Source organism: Rhinopithecus bieti, unplaced genomic scaffold, assembly GCF_001698545.2.
Source record: "Rhinopithecus bieti isolate Rb0 unplaced genomic scaffold, ASM169854v2 scaffold_13348, whole genome shotgun sequence".
In the NCBI taxonomy this organism is placed as follows: Eukaryota; Metazoa; Chordata; class Mammalia; order Primates; family Cercopithecidae; genus Rhinopithecus; species Rhinopithecus bieti.
Genome location: NW_016808764.1, coordinates 1,333,733 through 1,357,703, shown reverse-complemented (window position 1 = coordinate 1,357,703; position 23,971 = coordinate 1,333,733).

Here is a 23,971-nt window from a genome sequence, read left to right as displayed (position 1 = left end):
GTTCAACCATTGTGGAAAACAGTGTGGCGATTCCTCAAGGATCTAGAACTAGAGATACCATATGACCCAGCCATCCCACTACTGGGTATATACCCAAAGGATTATAAATCATGCTGCTATAAAGACACATGCACACGTATGTTTATTGCAGCACTATTCACAATAGCAAAGACTTGGAACCAACCCAAATGTCCATCTGTGACAGACTGGATTAAGAAAATGTGGTACATATACACCATGGAATACTATGCAGCCATAAAAAAGGGTGAGTTCATGTCCTTTGTAGGGACATGGATGCAACTGGAAACCATCATTCTCAGCAAACTATTGCAAGAACAGAAAACCAAACAACGCATGTTCTCACTCATAGGTGGGAACTGAACAATGAGATCACTTGGACACAGAAAGGGGAACATCACACACTGGGGCCTGTCATGGGGTGGGAGGAGGGGAGAGGGATAGCATTAGGAGGTATACCTAACATAAATGATGAGTTAATGGGTGCAGCACACTAACATGGCACATGTATACGTATGTAACCTGTACACTGTGCACATGTACACATATGTAACCTGTACACTGTGCACATGTACCCTAGAACTTAAAGTATAATTAAAAACAACAACAACAACAAAACACTCTCCTTTCTCTCTTAAACTGCCTTTGCAAAAAAAAAGTTAACTGCGTTTGTGTGGGTCTTTCCTTTGTGGGCTCTCTTTTCTGTTCCGCTGATACATGTGTCTATCCTTTAACCAATATTTTGCTGTATTGATTTGTGTCTTTATAGTAAGTCTTTAAATTGTGTGGTGTTAGTCCTGCAATTTTGTTTTTCTTTTTGGCTATTCTATTTCCTAGTCTTTCAATGTAAATTTTAGAATCAGCTTGTTGAGATTTATAAAAAGGCCTGCTGGGATTTTGATGGGCATTGACTGCCCTGATTGTATAGATTAAAAACATGGAGAATTGATACCTTAACAATACTGAATTTTCCGGTTCACAAAGACGTTGTATTCCTCCAGTCATTTAGGTCTTACTTGACTTCTTATATCAGTGTTTTGTAGTCTTTAGCACATAGCGCCTGCACAATATTTTGTTAGATTTCTACCAAAGTATTTTTAATGCTATCATAAGTGGTATTATTTTTAAAATTTCAAATTCCAAGTGTTCATTACTAGTACATAGAAGCAGAAATACATTTTTGTGTTGATTTTATAATCTGAACCTTGTTAAACTCATTAGTTCTGGGAGCTTTTTCATTAGATTTAAAAAAAAGACTTTCTGTATAGATAATTACGTAGTCTAATAGTTTTTCCTGTGTTACTGCACTGTGAGGACTTCCGGTATAATGTTGAATAAGACTGAGAAGATATCTTTGGCTCGTTCCCAGTCTTAGCAGGAAAGCCTTCAGTCTTTCTCCTTAGCTGTACGTCTTTTGTCCTTGATGTTGGTAATTTTGTTATCTCTTTTTAATTCTTGGCCACTCTGGCTAAAAGTTTTTCACTTTTATTGATCTTTTCAAGTAACGAGGTTTTGGTATCACTGATTTATTTTTGGTTTCAATTTTTTTTCTGCTCTTTATTATTTCTTTCCTTTTGTTTGCTGTGATTTCATTTGTTCTTGTTTTTCTACTTTGTGAATAAGAAAGATTAGGTGATTAATATGAAACTTTAAAAATTTTCTAATATAAATTATTAAATGCTATACATTTCTCTCTAAATACTGCTTTAACTGCAACCCACATATTTTTGTGTTATGTTTTCATTTTCATTCAGTTCAAAGCATTTTAATCTACTTTGATAGTTCCTCTTTTACACATGACTAATTTTTAAGTATGTTGCTTAGTGTCCAAATATTTGGGAATTTTACAGATAATGGTTATTGATTTATGGTTTAATTCTCTTATGGCTGGAACACATATTTTGTATTATGTCTCATCTTTTAAATTTGTTCAGGTTTGTTTTATGGCCCAGAATACAACCTATCTGGGTAAATATTTCATGTTGAGCGGGGTGTTTTGTGAATATCCATTAGCTCTTGTTGTTACTGGTATTGCTTAGTTCTTCATTATACTTGCTGATTTTCTTTCTGCTTGTTCTATTGATTTGTGAGAGAAGAATATTGGAGTCTCCAGCTAAAACTGTGATTTGTCTTTTTCTCTTTCCAGTTTTGTTGTTTTTGGTTTATGTATTTTGGTCCTATATTATGTGTATACTCCTTGAAAATTGTTTTTTTTCTTGGAGAACTGTTTATTATCTTGGAGAATTGACCCATTTCTTGTTAGGTAATGTCCCTGTTTAGTCCTGATAATAATATTTGTTCTGAAATCCACTTTGTCAGATAGTAATACAAGTATTCTGGCTTTTTGTTTAGTGTTTGTGCGGTATATCTTTATAATTTTCCTTTAACTTACTTATAAACATGCATTTCCTTTAACTTACGTCTTTCTATTCAAAGTAGGTTTGTAGCAGGCAGAATGTGGCTGGGTCTTTTTTGTTGTTTGTTTCTTTTTAAAGTCAATCTGACAGCTAGTCTGTTCTTATTTAAATGTGATTATTGTAAGTTTGCATTAAAATCTACCACTTTGTTAGCTGTTTACTTTTAGTTACATTTCTTCTATGTTTCTACCTCCCCAAATTTTATGCCTCTTTTGGGTTATTTAAGCATTTAAAAAACGATTATATTTTGTAAATTTCATTGAATTATTATTTTTGTCTCTAAAATTTTTTTGTGGTTGCTCCAGGGCTTACAATATACATTTATAATTGACTAGAATCTTCCTTCAAATAATATGATGCTGCTTTGGTGTATTATCATGACCTTATAATATTATATTTCCAATTCCTTCCTTCAATCTTTCGTGGTGTTGCTGTTATACGTATTGCTTTTACATATGCTATAAACCAACAATATGGTGATGCTATTTTTGCCTTACCTTAAAAATGAGAAAACAAATCCATTTCATTTTGCCTTCATTCATTCCTTTGCATTGCTCCCTATTTCTTTGTACAAATTTAGGCTTCAATCTTATATCGTATTCCTTGTGCCCGAATAGCTTTCTTTAACATTTCTTATAGAGTACATCTACTGGCAAATGAATTGCCTGTTTTAGTTTCTCTAAGAAAATCTTTTTTTTTATTATTGTGATAAAAACAAATGAATTTACCCCTTAACAATTTAAAAATGTGTTACACTGTTGTTAACTATGTGCACATTGCTGCACTATCAATTTCTAGAACTTTTTCATCTTGAATGACTGACACCAAACAACAACTTTCCATTTCTCTCTCCTCCTATACTCTGGCAACCAGTATTCCACCTTCTGTTTTTATGAGTTTGATTACTTTAGATACCTCACAGAAGTGGGATCATGCATTTTTCATCATTTTTGTGATTGTCTTATTTCACTTAGCATAGTGAGCTCATCGTTCATCCATGTGGTAGCAAATGATAGAATTTCTTTCTTTTTTAATGCTGAATACAATAATATTCCATTGTATGTCTATACCACATTTTCTTTTTCCGTTCACTTATTGGTAGACGTGTAGGCTCATGTTCACATATTGGCTATTATGAATAATCATGCAGTGAACACGGGTTTGCAACTCTCTCTTCAAGTTCCTGTTTTTAAATTTTCTGGATATATACCCAGAAGTAGGATTGCCAGATCATATGGTAGTTCTATTTTTAATTTTCTTGAGTTCCTCATGGCTGTTTTCCACAGCAGCTGTAACATTTGCTAATCCTACCAACAGTGTACAAGGCTCTAATTTCTCCATATCCCCACCGACACTTGTTATTTTCTGTTTTTTTTTTTCTTTTCTTTTCTTTTTTTTTTTATTTTTTCATGTTCTGAGACCTCAACTCTTCCATGGATTAAAAAAAAAGGTCACCTTGAATTAGAAGTTTGTCCACATGTTTTCCACTGTGGTGTGTGAGTGTGTGATACCCATTTTAGCTCTTTACATCTCTGAGTGGAAGCCAGAAATCATGCTTAATTCATTTTTAATGGTTTCCAGGGTATTTACTTTTTTCTTGTTGTATCTTTTGACCATCTCTTATTGTAATTTGTGTGTTGCATAGGTTCTTACTTTGAATTCATCTTTAGTGAGTTTGTTTCCCATGAATCTTAAATGTTTTAGATTGTGGAGATGCCCTTATAGATTATTTTGTTTTACCTTCTAGAGCTTTCACTGACTCTAGAAGTTTAAAAAATCTTTTTCTTGGCTTCTTCCAGTTTGCTCTCTCTCATTTTTTTGGCAGCATATTTCCTGGATAGTTCCAATTGGAATGCTACATTTCATGTGGCACAATCCTAGAATTTTGATTTTTCATAGTTGATCTTTTTCACCCAAGACCTAGAATGTGTGGCCTGCTTCTGTGATGTATACCCGAACAATAAGCTGAGTTTTCCTTTCTCTCTGTTTTCCAATGGGACAGTCTTATCTAGCTTCTAGCTTAATGGAGGCAGAGAGGTTCTGCCACCTTTGTATATACAGAGCCTTTGGAGTTAAGGCTTCCAGACCCTAATGTGTGTAACAAGCTCTAATTGCACTTTGTGTATCCCTCCTGCTCAGTTCTTTGGATTTGAGTCTTTTTTTCATTCTTGGCATTGGGGGATTTTCTTTTCTCTCTTTCTGGCCCATCAATGTGTTTAAACGTGTTGTCAGTTGTTTTTGCCACCCGTCATTTCTATATGTCTAGGGCAGGGTTGGGACTTCCTGCATTAACTCGGTCTTGTATATTGACCAGAAGTTAATTAATGTAATCATTATTTGAAATCAAGTGACCAAAGATGGAATGAAATAAGTCAATTTTAAAATTAAGTTAATTTTTAACGATGTACAAAACCATGTTTCCATAAAGCTTAGCCCTGGATTGGGTAGGGTTATAGGATCTAAAAGATACCATGTCCCTTAGCCTCAGGTTTCTCTCTGTAACCTAAGGCATTAGATGTGATGATCTTGTGATGTGTTCCAAGGCATCAGCTAGATGAATACAGAGCTGGAATAAAAAGTCCCCATCCTATATGCTGTCTCAAGTTAAGAGGGTTTATTTAAATTTAAAAGTCACCTTCTCCAGGAGGTCTCCTAGAACTGTCTTCTTTGCTCCATTTGAGCTGGGATATGGAAGTAGTCTGTAGCCTTCACTTGGTGTCTGTGCTTTTGCTACCTGTAGTGTCCCTCATTATTATTTTTTCTCAGATTCAAGGAGCTGACAGTTTAGCAAGGAGATATTATGCAGGTAGACAGGATTTTGTGCTCTTTGGAAAGTCTTCTCCTCCCATCTAGCTACAAACATACCCAAACTCTAGCTTGTGGTTGGGCACTCAATGAGCCATTGTTAACTCTATAATAAAATCTTCAGGGGTTGGGGATACCAGGTAGGAAGGAGAACATTCCTCAAGTACCATATGCAAAACTCAGTGAACAGAGGAGAGAGAAAGGGAAGGCTTAAAGGTGGGGATATAGCCATGTGGGGAGTAAGAGGGAAAGCAACAAAAGGTGAAAGGAAAGTTGATGAGGAAATGCGTGGTGTGGAGAGAAGAAGGGAACTGGGGCTCAGACATTGAGTTTTCTTCTTAACTACTTTCATCTCTGTCTGTTGTGCAGAAAATTCTCTTATTCATCAGATTATATCAACCCTGGGCAACTTGAGCTGTAAGGGACTGTGTTTATTTCATGTGATTAATTATACAAAGTATCTTCATCATGGAACCAGAAGTACACTCAGGCAAGATCATCTCTTTTCCTTAACAGAATAAATATGATTTTTCTGTGTTATGTTCTATGGACAGAAAGTAACAGAAATAAAGTAAACAAAGTTTTTGTAAATATTACAGAGAGCTGGGAAGATTTCTCTCCTTTGTTGACATCTGACCTCAGCAAGCTATCAGTATAATAAAGGCTGTCTGCTAGCTGGGCCCACATTGGGCCATGAAATGTACCTATTCTATGCCTTCCCTTTGTGATTGGTACTGTGAAGCTCAAGGATAAAGGGACTATCAGTCAGAAAAACAGAAACAACTCTAGTTATTTTAGCATGAAAATATTTAATAGAGGAAATCTGCTGCTTACAAAATCTTCCGAAGGCTTGAGAGATAATGGTCAGGAAGCAACATGGACAACCTTCAGAAAATTGGAGAATGTTAAGATCTCAGCATGCTGCTGGTGGTGAACTCAGCTGCCTGCAGCACTGAAGCAGATGATTAATGGAAGATTGCCCAAGATTTACCTCAAAACTCGTGTCTGCCAACAACCCTGAATCTACTTTCCACTGTTGGAAGAAGATAATGAATGGTACCTTCTTCTCTTTTCCCTTCTAAATCTTACGTGAGTTCCATTCATTAGTAGATTCCAAATCAGAATCTTGCTGACAATAGAGTTTGAAAAATGTAGTTTCTAGGCACCTAGTCCTCAGGATACATGGCAGCGCTTTAAAGAGAAGACATAGTGCTGAGTACCAATAGACAATGCCCAACAAAATAATCTCCACCGACATTCAAAATTTAACTGTGTTGCTGTTTTATTCGCCTCATGTCTTCTTAATAAGCTGATAGTCTGTCATGAAAAAATATTATCCAATGGCTTCCCTAAGGAGCTGGTAGAATTTCTTTTCCTGGGTATACTCCAGGAATTGAAAACTTCAAGGGGAAATTATTTTTGATCACCTATTCTGATCTTATGAGCAAAAGAAACAATTACAAATAAAGCATGAAGGATAATAATGTTTATTAAAAGTGCCAAATTATTGATATACATTATTTTATTCTGGATATGTTAAAGTCTCCATTCTGTTGCTATTATTTCCACTTTAAAAATAAAATTGAAGCTTTTGGAGTTTAAGTCAGTTGCCCAAAAGGCACAGCTAGAAGTTAGAGTCCAGATTTGAACTTGACTGTTGAACTCCCCCAGAGTCTGAGAGCTTCACCACAATGCTACTTACCAGCCAAATCGTGCTCTTTCATAAGGGGTGGATTAGACAATATGTGGGATTATGATTCACTTATCTTCATTCCCCACAATTACTCCCTAGTATGGACCGTAGTAATATCTTTCCTGGAAACCACAGTAGCCTCCCAACTGGTCTGCCCCTCTCCGGTTTCCACCAACCCTGAAATCCATTCCTCACCTGCTACTTCAGTGATCTTTCTAAAACGCAGGCCTGATTGTGCTCCTTCTGTGGCTTTGCACTTTCTTCAGGATGGTGGTTGAAAGCCCCATTTTCAGCCTCTCTCTGCCTCTCCGTCATTCCCTCCCCTCATCCTCTTGCTTGTATTCTCTCCTCATCTCTTTCAAAGAAACCATGTGCTCTGGCTTTGAGACCTTTGCACATGCTGTTTCCTTTGCTCAGCAAATCCTTCTCCCACAGCTGCTTTCTTCTGGCTGATGCCTGCATGTTTAGCTCTGAGACTCTGGGCAACTTGCCTTATTACTGGATGACATTATTCCCTGCTGCATTTGTCCAGCATTCCATTGATTCTGCTTAGGTAACACTCCCCTAACTTCATCAACATATTTTTTTCCCCAAATTCTTTTTTATTTATTGGGAAACTCTTGAGGATGTGCATCAGGTCTACTTCAAATTCCCAGCACCTGGCTCAGTGATAGCAAGAGTAGATGTTCAGTATTTGTTGAATGAAGGGATTCTTGTTGACAGTACTGATAAGTGTCTGCTCAAAAAGGAGTCTATCTTTTGGGTGACTCTAATCCTACTGTCTCCTCTAGCTGGCTTTTTCTTTCTGCCTCCTATTCTCTTTTTTCCCTTTCCCTTCCCAACCTCCTTCTCAAGCATGGCAGAGTTGGAGAGCCCTTTGTGATTGGGGAGAGTCCTTACTTCCCATCCCAAGCTCTCCTACTTTTGACTTTCTTCTCCCCATACTTGGATGCAGCAGGATAAAAGGGAACAGATCCAGTTTCATGGCATGAGTCCCTGAGACACCAGGGAAAGCTGTGTCCCCAGGTTGATTATGTTCTCCTCTCTTCTTGTCCTGAGAGCCAACATACCTGCAGTAAATCATCCTGCTACTGAATGCTGCTAAGCGATCAAGCCCTTAGCACACCAAGGAGGCACAGTTTATTTTTTATTTCCACCAGCCACTTCTGAGTCTATCTCATACTTGTCTTCAGAGGCAGATGGCATTTACTGAAACAAGACTGAAATCAATCAACAGAGAGAGAGTCCTGAGAACCCCATGGTGTTCTCACGTGTCCCTCCCTTGGCCAACATCTTAACGTTTCCCACTCTGGCAGCTGGGGCTGTCTGTGGATGCTGCCATTCATTTAGGAGCTGGATTGTTGCAGCAGCCAGGCTAATGACTTGCTCCTGCTCACCCACATCCAGCTCGCATGCCAAGCAGGGAAGCTGGCCAATTTAACCATAAGGAGATTCAATCGCAAACGTCTAACTTGAGCTCTGCTTTCACCCCAATGAATCACTGAGTAGGGCTAGTGGAGGCCAACATTGGGATTCGGCTACTTCTCTTCTCCATGTTTAACGACTCTTTTGGTTCAAGTGTAGCTTCTGAGCACCATAAACCTCCCATAAAGAGGCTTATTAGAAAAATATCTAGGAAATATTGCTAATTCACTTGCAAGAGCAGCGATCTACCGAGTAGTACCAAATGGTGTTGATTAGCAGAGAAGAGGAACAAACATGATTTAAAACAACTGAGGAGAGAGGCAGGAATGAATGTTCCAGGCTGTGCCAGGAGAAGCAGGCATGAAGGTAGTTGGGGAATGTTTTCTCAGAGTGTCCCACAGCCCATCTGGCTGATGGCTTGGTTTAGGTTCCTCTAAGAGTGTAGACCCTGAGAGAGGATTTGATGCAGCCAGTTTATTTGGGAGGCAATCTCAGGAACCACCATGAAGGAGTTGAGGAAGTGATATGGTTTGGCTGTGTCCCCACCCAAATCTCACCTTGAATTGTAATAAACCCACATGTCAAGGGCAGGGCCAGGTGTAGATAATTGAATAATGGGGGCAGTTTTCCCCATGTTGTTTTCATGATTGTAAATAAGTCTCATGAAATCTGATGGTTTTATACATGGGATTTCCCCTGCATGAGTTCTCTCTTGCCTGCTGCCATGTAAGATGTGACTTGCTACTTCTTGTCTTCTGTCATGATTATGAGGCCTCCCCAGTTATGTGGAACTGTGAGTGAATGAATCCTCTTTCCTTTGTAACTACTTAATCTTTGGTATGTCTTTATTAGCAATGTGATAACAAGCTAATACAGGAAGTGAGCCAAGGAAGGTAGGAGATCCAGTAGAGGGTGAGCTCATGAGTGGGACTACTGTAGGCATCTGGACTCAGCCCTGTTGCTGACTCTCTGGGAAACTGTGTGAAACATACCTCAGAATTGTCCTTACTCCTCACAGTGACAGGTGAACTGGGGTCATTTATCAAGAACTTCTCTTCTTCATTGGTTGAGAGTTGCACTGGGGTTATGAACTCCCTGACACTTGTAGCTTCCCTACAGCTAGTTGAGTGTGCCTCCCATAGAGACCTGGGAAGCCAGCAGCTATGGGACCCATCTGCAATTGGCACTGGGGCAGGGGCATGGCAAGGCTATCTGCCTCACCTCTTGCAGCAGAAAGGACACTAGCTTCTGGTTACCTTCAAACCCTAACCTCCTCATTTAAAAAGTAGGATCTGATGGACCTCAGAGGGAGTATGCTCATTAGAGAAATATTTAAACTGTTGAAAATGCCTTTCAGTGGCCATTTCAACACTGGCTTGGCCAATTTCTCCCAGGAGAAGTGTGTGGAGTGTGGCATGGGGCTTGCTGGGCTCAGTATCCCGCAGCAAGGAACTCAAATCCCAGCTCCTCTGTGAAACCTCCATGACTAGCCCATCTGGGCCTTATATTTTCAGTGCTCACTCCCCAGCCCCCCAGGACTTACCATCTACAACTTTGCTGGGTGTTTATCATTTTTTTTCTCCTTATGCATATCTGATTCCCCAGCTAGGAGGGCAAGGCTCTTGAGGGCCAGGACCATGACTTATGCAACTCTACTTTGGACACTGAGACCTCTGAGCTATTAGCAGTGTGATTCCAACAGAGTTAGGTGCTGTACATGCCACCATATACTCACAGGGTACCCAGTGGATTATTGTACGGTGTGTTTTCCTTCCTGGGATTAGAATTAAAGAGGACTTGATTTTGCAGAGAATTAAAACATGACTTTTACTGGAACAGACTTAAGAGCAATTGTGCCAGGCACTATTTAGAGACTGTGACATGTATTAACTTTTAAAATTCTTACCAGTATCCTATTTTGTGGATGAGAAAACTGAGGCACAAAATAAGAAACTTGCCCACGGTTTCTCACAAGAGAGTCCTGATCTGTTTTCTTTAGATTCCTTCTTTTCACTGTGCTATAGGGTTCCCAAAGTGAGGGCAGTCAGAGGGGTGAGGTGTGTGTTCATTGGAAGGGCTGACATCAGTTTTTTTGTTCATGTGTCCATCTGGTTGAATGAGCAGAAACCCATATAAGTCACTGGGGGTTTTATGGAAGCCAAGGCAGGGATGGGCGCTGGGTTTCATGACAGGCTGGAGCAAGAACTTGAAAGGCACCAGGAGATGGAGGAGCTTCTCTCTCTGCAGCTTATTCCTGCATCATGTGGGTGTCTGCTCCTTTCTTCTGTCTTGTCTCAGCAGCTTGATCCTCTCTGCACAGGGGTCAAAATGTCCTTGAAGTGTGTTCATAGGAACTGTGTTCCAATCCCAGGGGAGAGTCTAAAGGGTCCATCCCCATCCAATCTACCATGATGGGGGATGGGGGCCTTAATATCAACCTGCTCTCCACTCAATATTCCTACCTTACCAGTGCCTCAATCAGAGATGTCCATTCAGCTGTCATTCTCCCGAAGGAAGATCTGAAAATGTCACCAACCATCTGGGCTTTAGCCTGTGTTCTCTTCTCTGCTGCTTTATGCATCCAAGTTCTGGGGTCCTCAACTTTTGGTGAAGCCCTGCTTAATGCAAGTTGGAAACCTGAGTGTCCTGAAGAAGGAGAGAGTGCATATTGAGGAAGGGGGACCCTGATGTCATGTTAGATATCTCTGGGCCAGTTGTACTGAGGTGCCTTGGAAGTGACAGAAAGCAGAAGAATGGTTCTTTCTTGGCTCTGTAGTTCTCAATCCTGCTTGGGGTGATTTCTCTGAAAATTCTAATTTTTTATGTAGATGGGGCTCAAGCATCAAAAAAAGGTAAAACGACTCTGATGATTCTCTTGTGTAGCCAGAGCTAAGAACCCCTATCTTGATGGTAGTTTGGAAAGCAAATGTAAGGTCCCAAGTGGAGCTTTAAGGATCAGCTTCTGGGAAGTGGCTTGTTTTCTATCAGGTATGCTTATCTGCTGCCTTGGCCACCAAGTTCACAATCAGCACTTTATACTACCACTTTGTATTGGTGGCACCAGGGTGTGAATCCCTTCAAGAAGACTTCTGAAAGAAGGAATGCAAGGCACTTTAGTGGGTTGGGGCAGTTTTGCATCTATTCCAAGTCCGCCCAGAGACCCTCTCCTGGAGTGAGTATCCGTGTGGATGCTTGCCACAGGAAGACTGTGTTAATCCATTTTTGTGCTGCTGTAAATAAATATGTGAGGCTGGGTTATTTATAAAGAAAGGTTTAATTGCCTTACGGTTCTGCAGGTTGTACAGGAAGCATGATGCTGACATCTGCTTGGCTTCTGGTGAGGCCTCAGGAGGCTCACGATCATGGTGAAAGGCAAAAGGGGAGTCTGTGGATTACATGGCATGAGCCAGTGGGGAGGTGCCACACTCTTTTAAACAATCAGATCTTGCATGAACTCAGTGCATAAATAACCTTGAAAGTATGTCTTTTTCATCCCTGATTATTAATAGCTTGCTTTTGTGCCCTCTAGAGTTGTGGATGCCTGACTAGCATTCTGCCTGGGAGGTAAGAGGAGAGCAATGCAATGGGAGGCCATGAGGGAAGTGACTTGTGGACATCTCTGGCTTTATACCCAACCATTCGGTTTTGGAAGTGAAAGGTAGTTGTGGGAATCTTCACATGCGGTGATCAATGTCACAAGAAGCGATTTAGAAAAGCTGACTCGGGGATTAAGTCAGGACCTTTCAGAAGAATTTCAGGTGTAGGACTGGAGTGCACAGAAGCTAGTGATGAGTCTCTTGTAGAATTAGGATGGCACTTCCAGCCACTCTGAAGCTTAGATTTCAGGTGAAGACTGAGATCGTTTCACCTGAAACATTCATTCATTCATGAACCTTATACTTATTTCTCTCTCTTCTTGGTTTAAGTACATTCTGGTAGATTGTTTCTACTATGGAAGAGGCTGAAGGTCCTACCAAATTGTTGCTTCAATAAAATTGGGGGTGATCCTGTTTTACAAATCTCTCCCTGATATTTGGCATCTTTTCCCCATTGAATAAATTAGCTCCTAGTGTTAGTGGGTATGTTAGTTGAATCTGTTTCACAAAAACAAAACAAATCAAAACACCAAAAACCCAACTCTAAGTAGATTGAGAGTAAAGGGGAAGTTTTTGTCTTTTGTAAGTGGTAAGTCCACAGGCTTCAGGCATGGATGGATCCAGGGCTCAAATGACGTTTTGAAGCTCAACTTTCTCTCCACCTCTTGGCTCTGTTCTCCTTAGCACATTTCTTCATTCTAAAGGGACATTCTTTGGAAGAAAAGGTAGCCCCTGGTGGTCCCACGCCGGCATCTCTAAGTTTGTAGTCCAAAAAAAGGAGGATCTTATTTTTTCCAGTACCAGTATTTACATTCTCAGACAAGATTCTAATCAGTTCTGCTAGGTTCATTTGCCCAACTTGGAATCAACTACTAAGGTTAAGAGGTGTCACACTCAGCTAATCATGGTACGATGCCCACCTCACCTAGAGGTGAGTCTTATTTCAAACACATGAAATACGCTTCTTGTGGGAAGGAGGGGTTCTATTATCAGATGAAAAAGGGGGAAAGGGATGCTGGGCAGATAGAAGTAATGACTTTACACCACAGCAGTCAAGCTTGTTTCTTTCTTGGCCTAAAGGATAGAGTTGTGGGCTCTGTTTACACTTCCTTTTACCATTGTGAAGTTATTTAATTGTTTTGGTTGCATAATTGGCTAAATTGGCTAATGTGCCTCATTCTGTGGCTCCATAACTAGCCTGTGTGCCCTCTTTTTTCTTTTCCCATTCCTCTCCTGTCCCCGACATCATCCCTGTATGAGTCACCACTAACATCTTTCCAGGAGTATACTGCTTTGGGAAGGATAATTCCTTACTTGTGTCGGAAGAGGATGAGAGCAATTAGCTAAGGAGCTCAGGCCAGCATCCATCCAGACCTCCTTGGAGGATTCTGTGTTCTGTGGGAGGAGAATAATCTGGTTAGAGGTAATTTAGGAAAGCCAATGGGATGAGGATGGCTCTTGGGTTTGCTGAAAGAGTACTTCCTATCATCACCAGAATGGAGCATTCTGAATTTCATGGAATGAGAAACTTGTTTGGGGGAGATCCCATGTTTTGGGGCTCATGGAGCAATGATTCCAGCACTGCAATGGGAGAGGGGAGAATAGAAAGCATCTTTCTTGCTTATAAGGGATGTTCAATCTACTTGGGAATTCTTGGAATACAGGTGCAAAGTGCTGGAGTCCAATGAAAGGCTGCACATAGTTATGTCTAAACCGTATTTTGAGTTAGAAATGCAAAGACAAAGATGAGAGAGGGCTAGAGCAGTCAGGGAAGGCTTCCAGGAGGTGGTCTTGAAGCATGAGTGGGAACTGACAAAGTAATGGGAAGAGGCATGCCTGATAAAGGAAGTGCTACAAACCAGAGAGGAGAAAATGAATGTGTGTTAAGGGGTCAGTTGAACAGTATCCTGGAAGGAGGGGTAGAGGTATGGATCAGGGAAGGCTGGGTGATAAAGAATCTGGAATGTATTGACCACAGTCCGAAGTGCAGAATTATCTTCTTGACTTAGCTATGTTGGAGGCTTTGTCTTTGTTCTACAGCCCTCCAATTTGGGCTCTGTTTGATTCCATTTGTATCAGATACTGTGTAAATTCCAAGTGATGGTTACTACATACTATAGGAAGTGTAGCTCATCCATGAGGCTAAAAAGCATACAGTAGAATGCCACCTAGAACTCTGGGATGTCCAAGGTTTATTTCTTAGGAAGTAAAGAGGTTTGGGGACTTAATTTTTTAGTAGAGTTTTGTTTGTTGAGTGTTAGGTAAGACACAGGCCATAGCAACAGTGGCTGACAATCTGGACAGTACCAAGTTCCCATTATGTACTTGGGAGTTTGGTTTAACAAGCATTTGCAAAGATCCTTCCATGTGATTGAGCTAGGCAGTCCGGGTGACACAAAGGTATTTCCCCGCCTGCGAGGAGCTTATCATCTAGGAGGGTCTTTAATGGAGAAGAAATGAGGTACAATAGCAAACATGATAGCTCTATGACCTTGGAAAAACAGCAGGAGTTCCCTAAGTTTCTTAATCTGTAAATTGGGACTAACACCTGTCCTCCAGGGTTATTGTGAGGATTAGAGATAATATGTGAAATTAAGCTTCTTGGCTCACAATAGGTACTAAATAAGTGTGAGTTATCAATATGACTTAGGTGGAAATCAGTATAGCATCTTCTGCTGAGATGAATTTTGGACCATTGGTCTCCCTTAGAGCACAATAAAGAGGAGCCTGAACCTACTTCTTGGTCAATTTTCACAGTTCAGAGCATTTTTAATTGAAAATACAAATACATCCGTGTTTCCTGGTCAGCTAATATAACATTGAAAGGATATCTAAAAGGCTGAGATTTGGTCAATCTCAAATTATAAATTTTGATCAAGGCTAATGAAGTAAATGGCTTTAAAATGGTTCAGTGGTTTAAAATGAAGTGAAAATGGCTTTTAGGATCTCCTCACTAACACTGACTGTACTCTATCTCAAATTCCTGGCATAGTTGCCCCATTATGTATTTAATAAATATTTATTGAGTGCTTATTATATGTTCAGTACAGTTCTAAGACTTTAATTTTTTATTTTTCACAGCAGGCATAGAAAGGTTAAGTAACACACCAGTGGTCAACCCAGCTGACACTGAGGGAGCCGTATTCAAATCCTGGCAGTATGGTCCTTGAATCCAGTTCTCAACCATGAAAATGGATTGCCCATTCCCACAGAGGTCTGCTCCCAGGTGTAGGCTAATGTTATATAAACTGCAAACCCTCGTAAGCGTGTTCACATTTTTACAGGGAATTCTTGAGGATAAGCAAGGCACCAGAAAACAGTCTCAGTAGTGAAATGATAGGATATGGGGTTCTTTATTAGAGTCAAGTTTTTCTCCAGAACACCTTCTGGGGACTGCAAGTGGCAGTTGTTACCCTGGTGGTCTAAGAACTTTCAGGAACCTTTTTAGGCAAAATAGACGTCAATTTCAGGATTCCTGGGGAAGAGTCGGGGGCTGCCTTTTAAAGCAGAAAGAGTTTAGAGTTGAAAGAGCCAACAGACATCATCTAGCTCAAGCTTCTGTCTAGTACAAAATTCATCAAAATTTGCCGGGAAGGCCATGACATCCTTTCTCCACGTGAATACTGCCTCTTGCAGGTGGCTCACTACAGCTGCCATTCTGTTGCTGGACAGCTCCAGTTGTTAGAAAATTTCTTTCGTTCTTGAGTCAAAATCTGCCTCTTCCTAACACCCACCAATATGTTCCAGTTTTCCTGATAGAACAAATCTATCTCTTCTGTTGGGTGACAAAGTGGTGGGACGAGTGTGTTATTGTTGGCATCTGATGCTGGGTTGGCAGAAACTCCTTAACTTCCAGCCACTCTTTTGTCCCACTTATAGATTGGCACCCCTTCTGACCTCTGTACTTCTCTCTCTAGGGAAGAGAGGCTCATGCCTTGGATCTAGCTCCCCCAACCCCTGCTTTCCACAGGAATCTCTCTCTACCAGTTATTTCTTTTCTCATCTTTAACCTCTCTCAATTGGCTCAATGCACTCAGCATTTAAATATATTTAAGTATTTCCATCTTCACAACAAAAACAAAACTCTCCACAGTGTCTTCAACCCACTCCTCTTGCTTTTCCTTCTCCTTCACAGCCTAACTTCTGAAACAGTTGTATCCATTCAGTTTTCCAATTCCTCACCTTCTGGTTTCTCCTCAACCTGCTCCAAACTGGCTTTCCTATCACCCACTCCCTGCAGTGAAAGGTCGCCTAAGATGTCTTTGTCCTTAAGACCTAGAGACACTTTTCAAGTCTAATCTTATGTGATCTCTGTGTTATTTGACATCATGAACCACTCTTTAGAAAAACATCCTCTTCATTGGACTTTTCCTGACACACAATCCTCTGTTTGCACCTCCTGTCTTGCAATTACTCAATCACTTGGAAGACCCATATTCCAAAGTATCAAGTATTGGGTCCATTGAGATTCTCTCTTGGATTTCTTCTGACTTGGGGTACTCACACACAGTCACGTGTCTTTGATCACCACCCATGTCTGGCAACTCCAAAGTCACTATATTAAGATGTGTCTCTTGAGTTCCAGATCTATATTCAATGATCCACATAGCATTTCCAGATGGATATTTCACAAATTTCCCAAACTCTGGACATATAAAATTGAATTTGACATTTTTTCCTTCAAATTTGCTCATTTTCTGGTATTTCTAACCCAGGATTTGGCAGCACCTTCCTACCTATTGACCATCCAGAGACATTGGGATTATCTTTAATATTTGCTGCTGCTTTTTTCTGTATATAAACCGTCTTCCTTAGCCACACCTTGCTTATTCTAGTGCCTAAATATTTCTTGAAACCACCATCTTCTCTCTAGTTCCTCAGTCACTATTCTTAATGTAGTTCATTATATTTTGCCAGGGATAATGCATCAGTTTCTAACTAGTTTCTTGTTTCTTCTCTCCATTCCTTACATTGAGGTCAGCATGGTCTTTCTAGAGGTCAAATGTGTTGCCATTACTCCTCTGCTTAAAACCTCTCAGTGGCCTCAGATTCTTCTAAGGTTAAAGTTCAGATGTTCATGTTGCACCCAGTGATCTGAAGTAGTGGTGGGCTAGGCTGTGGGCAGGGGTTTTAAATCAAGAGATGGAGTTCAGTCCACTGAGGTTGGGTGTTGCAGAACATGTGACTATTAAGAGTGGGTGTGGTTGTAAAGGCATAAATTGGAACTATATAACTCGAAGATCAATACTAAAAAGTTGAACATGGCAGGAGCCATGGACAGATTAATAGGCCTGGGCTACAGTTACCATTGAGGCAGCACCAGGGACAGCTCCAATGTCTTGGTCCAGTCTCAGCAATTGCCATCCTTTTATGTGGGAACAGTTTCAGAATTTATTAAACTCTTTGGGATCTTTGACGCTAGGAAGCCAGACTGAAGGATGGAACTGACTGATCCATTAAAGCAAATTCTGATCCTCAAAGAGGTTACATCCTTATCTTTTTAGAACTTTCCAATGTTTGAGGGAAGGCAATGCCATTGTTCTGGGTTGGTGATTTGGGGCTTGGGAAAGGGAGTATGAGGAATGATTCCTTCTTGTCCTTAGAGTTCATCTCACCAGACTTTTTTGTTTCAGGACTCTAATACTTTTATAGTTTTGAAGGTTAAACATTTGCATAGAGCCCTCATGTGGTTCCCTTTTTTCCCCCTTCATAGCAGTTTCTCCCTACTCCTGACCCCAAAAAGTGTGTTAGCCCCATCCTGCACTCCAGTGGATTTTCTTCCTGGTACCATTGTGAATTGCTGAGGAAGTATTACAAGCGGATGCTTGAAGCCCCCTCCCCAGAGCTTTCTCAGGGACTTGCTTTGTCTGGGGAACTTCAGGAAAGGAAATGGAGGAAAATCACTGAGATGTGTTTTCCTATGTTGCTTTCTTCAGGAAATCACATGGAGTTCTGTTCCATGGACAGGTCTTTCACACCTTTTTTTCTAATCTGTTCTTCCCCTAGATATTAGGATCATTCTTCTGGAAGTTTTCAGGGGAGATGAGAATGGGACTGGGGAAAAAACTCCAGTTCTAGGCAGCATGAATAAATGAGCTTATTGGGAAAACTGCTGACTGCACAGAACTCAGGGACAGATCCCAGATATTTTAGAGATATTTTAAGGAAAATAAATTCAAATTATAGCATTTTTGTCTCCCAGGCTCAGTCAGAAAATGTGTCTCTGCCTCCTGGGGAAAGAAACATTTTTCTTGCTGGCATGGTAATAGGGAAGATATTATTATCCTTTTAGGTGGGCACAAGAAACTGAGAACTGTTTTTGGGGGTGGGGTGGAAATGGCAAACTCATTTTCTCACAGACCAGACTAATTCCCTCAAGTCGGCAGGCTGTGGTGGTTCGATTTCTTCGAGACTCTTTATGTTCAAGGGAAGTAAAAGGCATTCATTAGTTCCACTCGGATATTTAATAATAGCAAATGCACAGGATGGAAAGTGGGCTAGATTGACTTTATCATGAAGCTGTCCTCTGAGATGAAAGCCTTGGGAATGCTGTGGTGAGAGCTGCTGGCTCTTCTCCAGCAGGCAGATGAAGCTAGCCTTGGGAGTAGAAGAAATTCTTGGAAAACTAGCCAAAGTCTTTGCAAGGTATACACTTGGGCTCCAAGCTCAGATCCTGAGCTACCCTGTGTTATTGAGAGTGGGAAGTAGAGAGAAGTGTTTCAGACCCATTGTGCATTAGGTGATGGGGAGAGGGGGGAGTGGGAGGGTGCACATCTGTTAGTTGTGAAGACAACTGGCACCTGACGTCACAGCTTCCTGCAGGGCTCTCCTCATCTAAAAGTTAACTCAAGAAGTTAACAATTCGTAAGTGAAGGAGTCCAAAGAGGAACCCTAGGAAGAGCTGGAGGGAGGCCCAGACTTACAAAAAAACGTCCATGTTCCATGACACTACTAGTGGAAACTTTTATAACTTGAGGAACATTTACCACCAATGTTCTTTGGAAAAATTTTTGCATGATGGTGTACATATTGAGTTGATGCTGGTTGCTTGGGGCCAGCTGCCTGGCTTTCAAAATTCAGGGATACCAAGCAATTACTCTGAAAATTTGCAGGGGGAAGTCAGTCATGATTCTCAGTATGCTCTGGTAGTTCCACCCATCTCAAGTTTTTCCACATTTGTAAATGAAAACTCCTGATATGGTGAGAGGTAATCTGGAGGTGAAAGGCATGGCTTTGGAATGGGACATGGTTTGAGGTTGGGTACTGGTTTTGTCATTTCCTAATAGGGTGAAATGGGGCAGGTAATCTCTCTGAGTCTCAGTTATTTGCATAGAAAGTGGGAATAGGGCCTGTATCAAAGCACTACCATAGGGATTCAATGATGATGAGTATAGAATAGCCCAGGTGGTGCTTGGGATCTAATGGGTATATAATAATAACCAGTCGTGTGAAAAAGAGACTAGAATTTTGGTTTAGTCTCCTAAATGCAGCAACTCTAGGAGGAAGTTACAGCCTATACCTTGTGGTGTGTGTTGATTGGAAGTGTAGGCTCTAAATTCATACATATTTGAGTTCCAGTATCAGCTTCAGCACTTAGTAGCTGAGTGATCTTGGCTAGATCTCTTAACCTCTCTAAATCTCAGTTTTTCAGTTATAGAATGAGATTAAATACCATGGACATTGATGAGTTGCTGTGAGAATTAAAATAGTATACATAAAAGGTTTTGCAGATGCTTTTTGCCCAAAGAAAGTGCCCTCAAATTTAACTTGATAACATCGTTATTGTGTAATTATTACTGAAATGGCTATGTCCTGGGTTAGCTTATCCTAATAAAATGAAGGTGCAAATATGATTTAGCTCTACCAGTTATAACTGAATGTCCTTGACACCAGAACCTTTTTCCCCCTACACTGATGTATGTAGTACTTTCATCTACTTAAATCTTAGCAAGAACTTAATGTTTTCTAGGCTTCAAATTTATTTATTTATTTTTATAATTTTAAGTTTTATTTTAGATCCAGGGGATGCATGTGCAGGTGTGTTATATGGGTACATTGCATGATACTGGGATTTGGGGTATGATTGATTCCGTCACCCAGGTAGTGAGCATAGTACCCAATAATTAGCTTTCAAGTCTTGTCCTCCTCTCTACCTCCCCCTTCTAGCAGTTCCCAGTGTCTGTTGCTGCCCTCTTTATGTTCATGAGTACCCAGTGATTAGCTCCCACTTATGAGTGAGTACATGTGGTATTTAGTTTTCTGTTCCTGTGTTTGCTTAGGACAATGGCCTCCAGCTGCATTCATGTTGCTGCAAAGAACACGATTTTGTTCTTTTTATGGCTGTATAGCATTCCATGGTGTATATATGCCACATTTTCTTTGTCCAATCCACCATTGATGAATAACCAGGTTGATTCCATGTCTTTGTTACTGTGTAGTGCTGTGATGAACATAGAAATGCTTGCATCTTTTTGGTAAAACCATTTATCTTCCTTTGAATATATACCCAGTAATGGAATTGGTGGGTTAAGTGGTAGTTGTGTTTTAAGTTATTTTAGCAGTCTCCAAACTGATTTCCATAGTGGCTGAACTAATTTACATTCCCACCCACAGTGTATAAGTGTTCCCTTTTCTCCACATAGACCTCAAATTTGGCAAATGTTTTTTGTTAAGTGCACTTGCTAACTCAGCTAGTTTTATCTGTGTGAATCGGCTAGTTTTATCAATTAGTATAGGTCCTAATTGAATGGCAATACCCTGATACTACATTTAGCAATGATTCTGTCCCTGAAGGGGCAAGGAAGGAATAAATGAACTCAATTGGTGTCAGTGTTGGGAAGTCCTAGCCTTCAGTTATAGTTCCTCAAGTTTGGGGCCCAGGGAAACAGTGGGTCATAATTGAGTTAACCTGAGAATTAATACAAAAGCCAGAGGAGTTTGGAGCACAGAGTAGCTGATCTAGGAGAACTCTTTACCATTTAATTCCCTATGGGTCAGGAAGGTGTTGGGTTTCTGTCTCTGGTATTCTGAGAAGGTTTCCCCCAATGCTAAGGCTGTCTCTCCAGGAATGGGCAGAAACAGATGTAGTGATTCACCTTGGTCTGCCCTGGGTCACATTTGGACAACCAAAGAAAAGTTGTTACTTCTGCTCTCAGCCCAAAGGTGAGTGTCTGTTTGAGCCTTGTTGGAGAGGGAAAATAGCTAATGGGTTTTCTATCTTGTAACTAAGATCTACTCTCAAGGAATTCAACACATGCTTGGGCATCTACCATTGTTAATAGTGCTCCCTAGCTATGGGTACCCAAAATAAGGGTGTCTTCCAGTCTCTACCCCTGGGAGGCCATTTGATCCTGGTGGTGTTTTCTAGAGGTTTTGAATTCTAGAGTTGGAGCTTGCTTAAGCCCTGTGACTTCTCAATGCTTCTGCCCTCTGGTAAAAAATACGGAGCCAATCAAGTTTGCCAAATGATGAGAGGTAAGAATGTATTTGGATGGCCTTCTTTCTCTTCTACATTATCTTCTTAGACAAGGCACATTTGAAGCAATGACTCCTAAGCAGTGATCCATAAAGTATTACAGACATACCTCAGAGGTACTGTGGGTTCAGTTCCAGAACACTGCAATAAAGCGAATGTTGCAAAAAAGAAAGTCACACTTTTTTTTTGGTTTCCCAGTGCATATAGAAGTTATTTTTACATGACACTGTAGTCCATTAAGTGTGCAATAGCATTATTTATAAATAAATATACATACATTAATTTAAAAATATTGCTAAAATGTGCTAGCGATCATCTGAGTCTTAGAGTCAATAATCTTTTTGCTAGTAGAAAGTCTCGATGTTGATAACTGCTGACTGGTGGTGGTTGCTGAAGGCTGAGGTGGCTCCCGCATTTCCTAAAAGAAGACCACAGTGATGTTTGCCACATGGATTGACTCTTCATTCCACAGAAGATTTCTCTATAGCATGTGATGCTATTTGATAGCATTTGACCCATGGTAAAACTTCTTTCAAAATTAGAGCCAGTGCTCTCAAACCCTGTTGCAGGTTTGTCAATTAAGTTCATATAATGTTAATATAAATCCTTTGTGGTCATTTTGACAATGTTCACAGCATCTTGACCAGGAGTAAATCCCATCTCAAGAAACCACTTTCTTTGCTCATTCATGAGAAGCAACTCCTCATTCATTCAAGTTTGATCATGGGATTGCAGCAATTCAGTCACATCCTCAGGCCCTACTTCTAATTCCAGTTCTCTTTCTCTTTCCACCACATCTGAGGTTACTTTCTCCACTGAAGTCTTGAATCCCTCAAAGTCACCCATGAGGATTGAAATCAACTTCTTTCAAACTTCTGGTAATGTTGACATTTTGACTTCCTCTTATAAATCATGAATATTTTTAAAATGGAATCTACAATAGTGAATCCTTTCCAGATAGTTTTCAATTTACTTTCCCCAAATCCGTCAGAAGAAACACTATCTATTGCAGTGATAGCCTTACAAAATGCATTTTTTAAAATAACAAAACTTGAAAGTAAAAATTACTCTTTGATCCATTGACCACAGAATAGATATTGTGTTAGCAGGCATGAAAACATTAATTTCCTTGTATATCTCCCTCAGAGCGCTTGGATGACCAGGTGCATTGTCAATGAGTAGTAATATTTTGAAAGGAATCTTTTATTCTGTGAGCAGTAGGTCTCAATGATGGACTTAAAGTATCTAGTACACCATGCTGTCAACAGATGCGTTGTCATCCAGGCTTTGTTGTTCCATTTATGGAGAACAGGTAGAGGAGGTTTAGCATAATTCTCATGGACTCTACGATTTTTGAAATGGTAAATGAGCATTGGCTTCCACTTTAAGTTACCAGCTGGTTTAGCCCCTAACAAGACAGTCAGCTTGTCTTTGGGAGATTTGAAGCCAGGCCTTGATTTCTCCTCTCTTACTAGGAAAGTCCTAGATGGCATCTTATTCTGACAGGTTGTTTTGTCTACATTGAAGATCTGTTTAGTGTAGCTACCTTTATAAATTAGCTAGATTTTCTGAATAACTTGCGGCTTCTATATTGGCACCTGCTGCTTCGCCTTGCCATTCTATGTTATGAAGATGGCTTCTTTCCTTTAACCCTGTGAACCATCCTCTGCTAGCTTGCAATTTTTCTTCTGCAGCTTCCTCATCTCTCTCAGTCTTCATAGAATTAGAGAATTAGGGTCTTACTCTGGTTTAGGCTTTGGCTTGAAGAAATGTGAAACTCTGTAACAATTAAACTCTAAAACTTTATCTGCAATAAGGCTGTTTGGCTTTCTCATCGTTTGTGTATTCACTGGCATAGTACTTTTATTTCCTTCAATACATTTTCCTTTGCATTCACAACTTGGCTGCCTATTTGGCACAAGAGGCCTAGCTTTTGACTCAGGACTTCCTCACTAAGGAAGTCCTATGAATTGTCAATGCTTCTGCCCTCTAGTAAAAAATCTGGAGCCAATCAAGGTTGCCAAATGATGAGAGGTAAGAATTTATTTGGATGGCCCCTCTTTCTCTTCTACACTATCCTCTTAGACAAGGCACACTGGAAGCAATGATTCCCAAGCTTGGCTTTTCACATGCTTTCCTCATTAGTCTGAATTATTTATAGCTTTTGACTTGAGAGAAACGTGTGATTCTTCCTTTCACTTGCACACTTAGAGGCCATTGTAGGGTTAGTAATCAGCCTAATTTCAATATCGTTTAGTTTTAGGGAATAGGGAGGCCCCAAAACTCCCTATTTTTTGGGAGGGAGAAAGACGGGTGCATGGCCCATTGGTGGGACTGTCAGAACACAGACAACATTTATTAAGTTGCCATCTTATATGAAGCAATTTGTTGTGCTCCCAAACAATTACAGTACTAACATCAAAGATCAACCACAGATCACCGTAACAGATATAATAATTAAAATGTTTGAAATATTGTAACAATTACCAAAATGTGACACAGAGACAGCAAGTGAGCACATGCTGTTGGGAAAATTGCACCA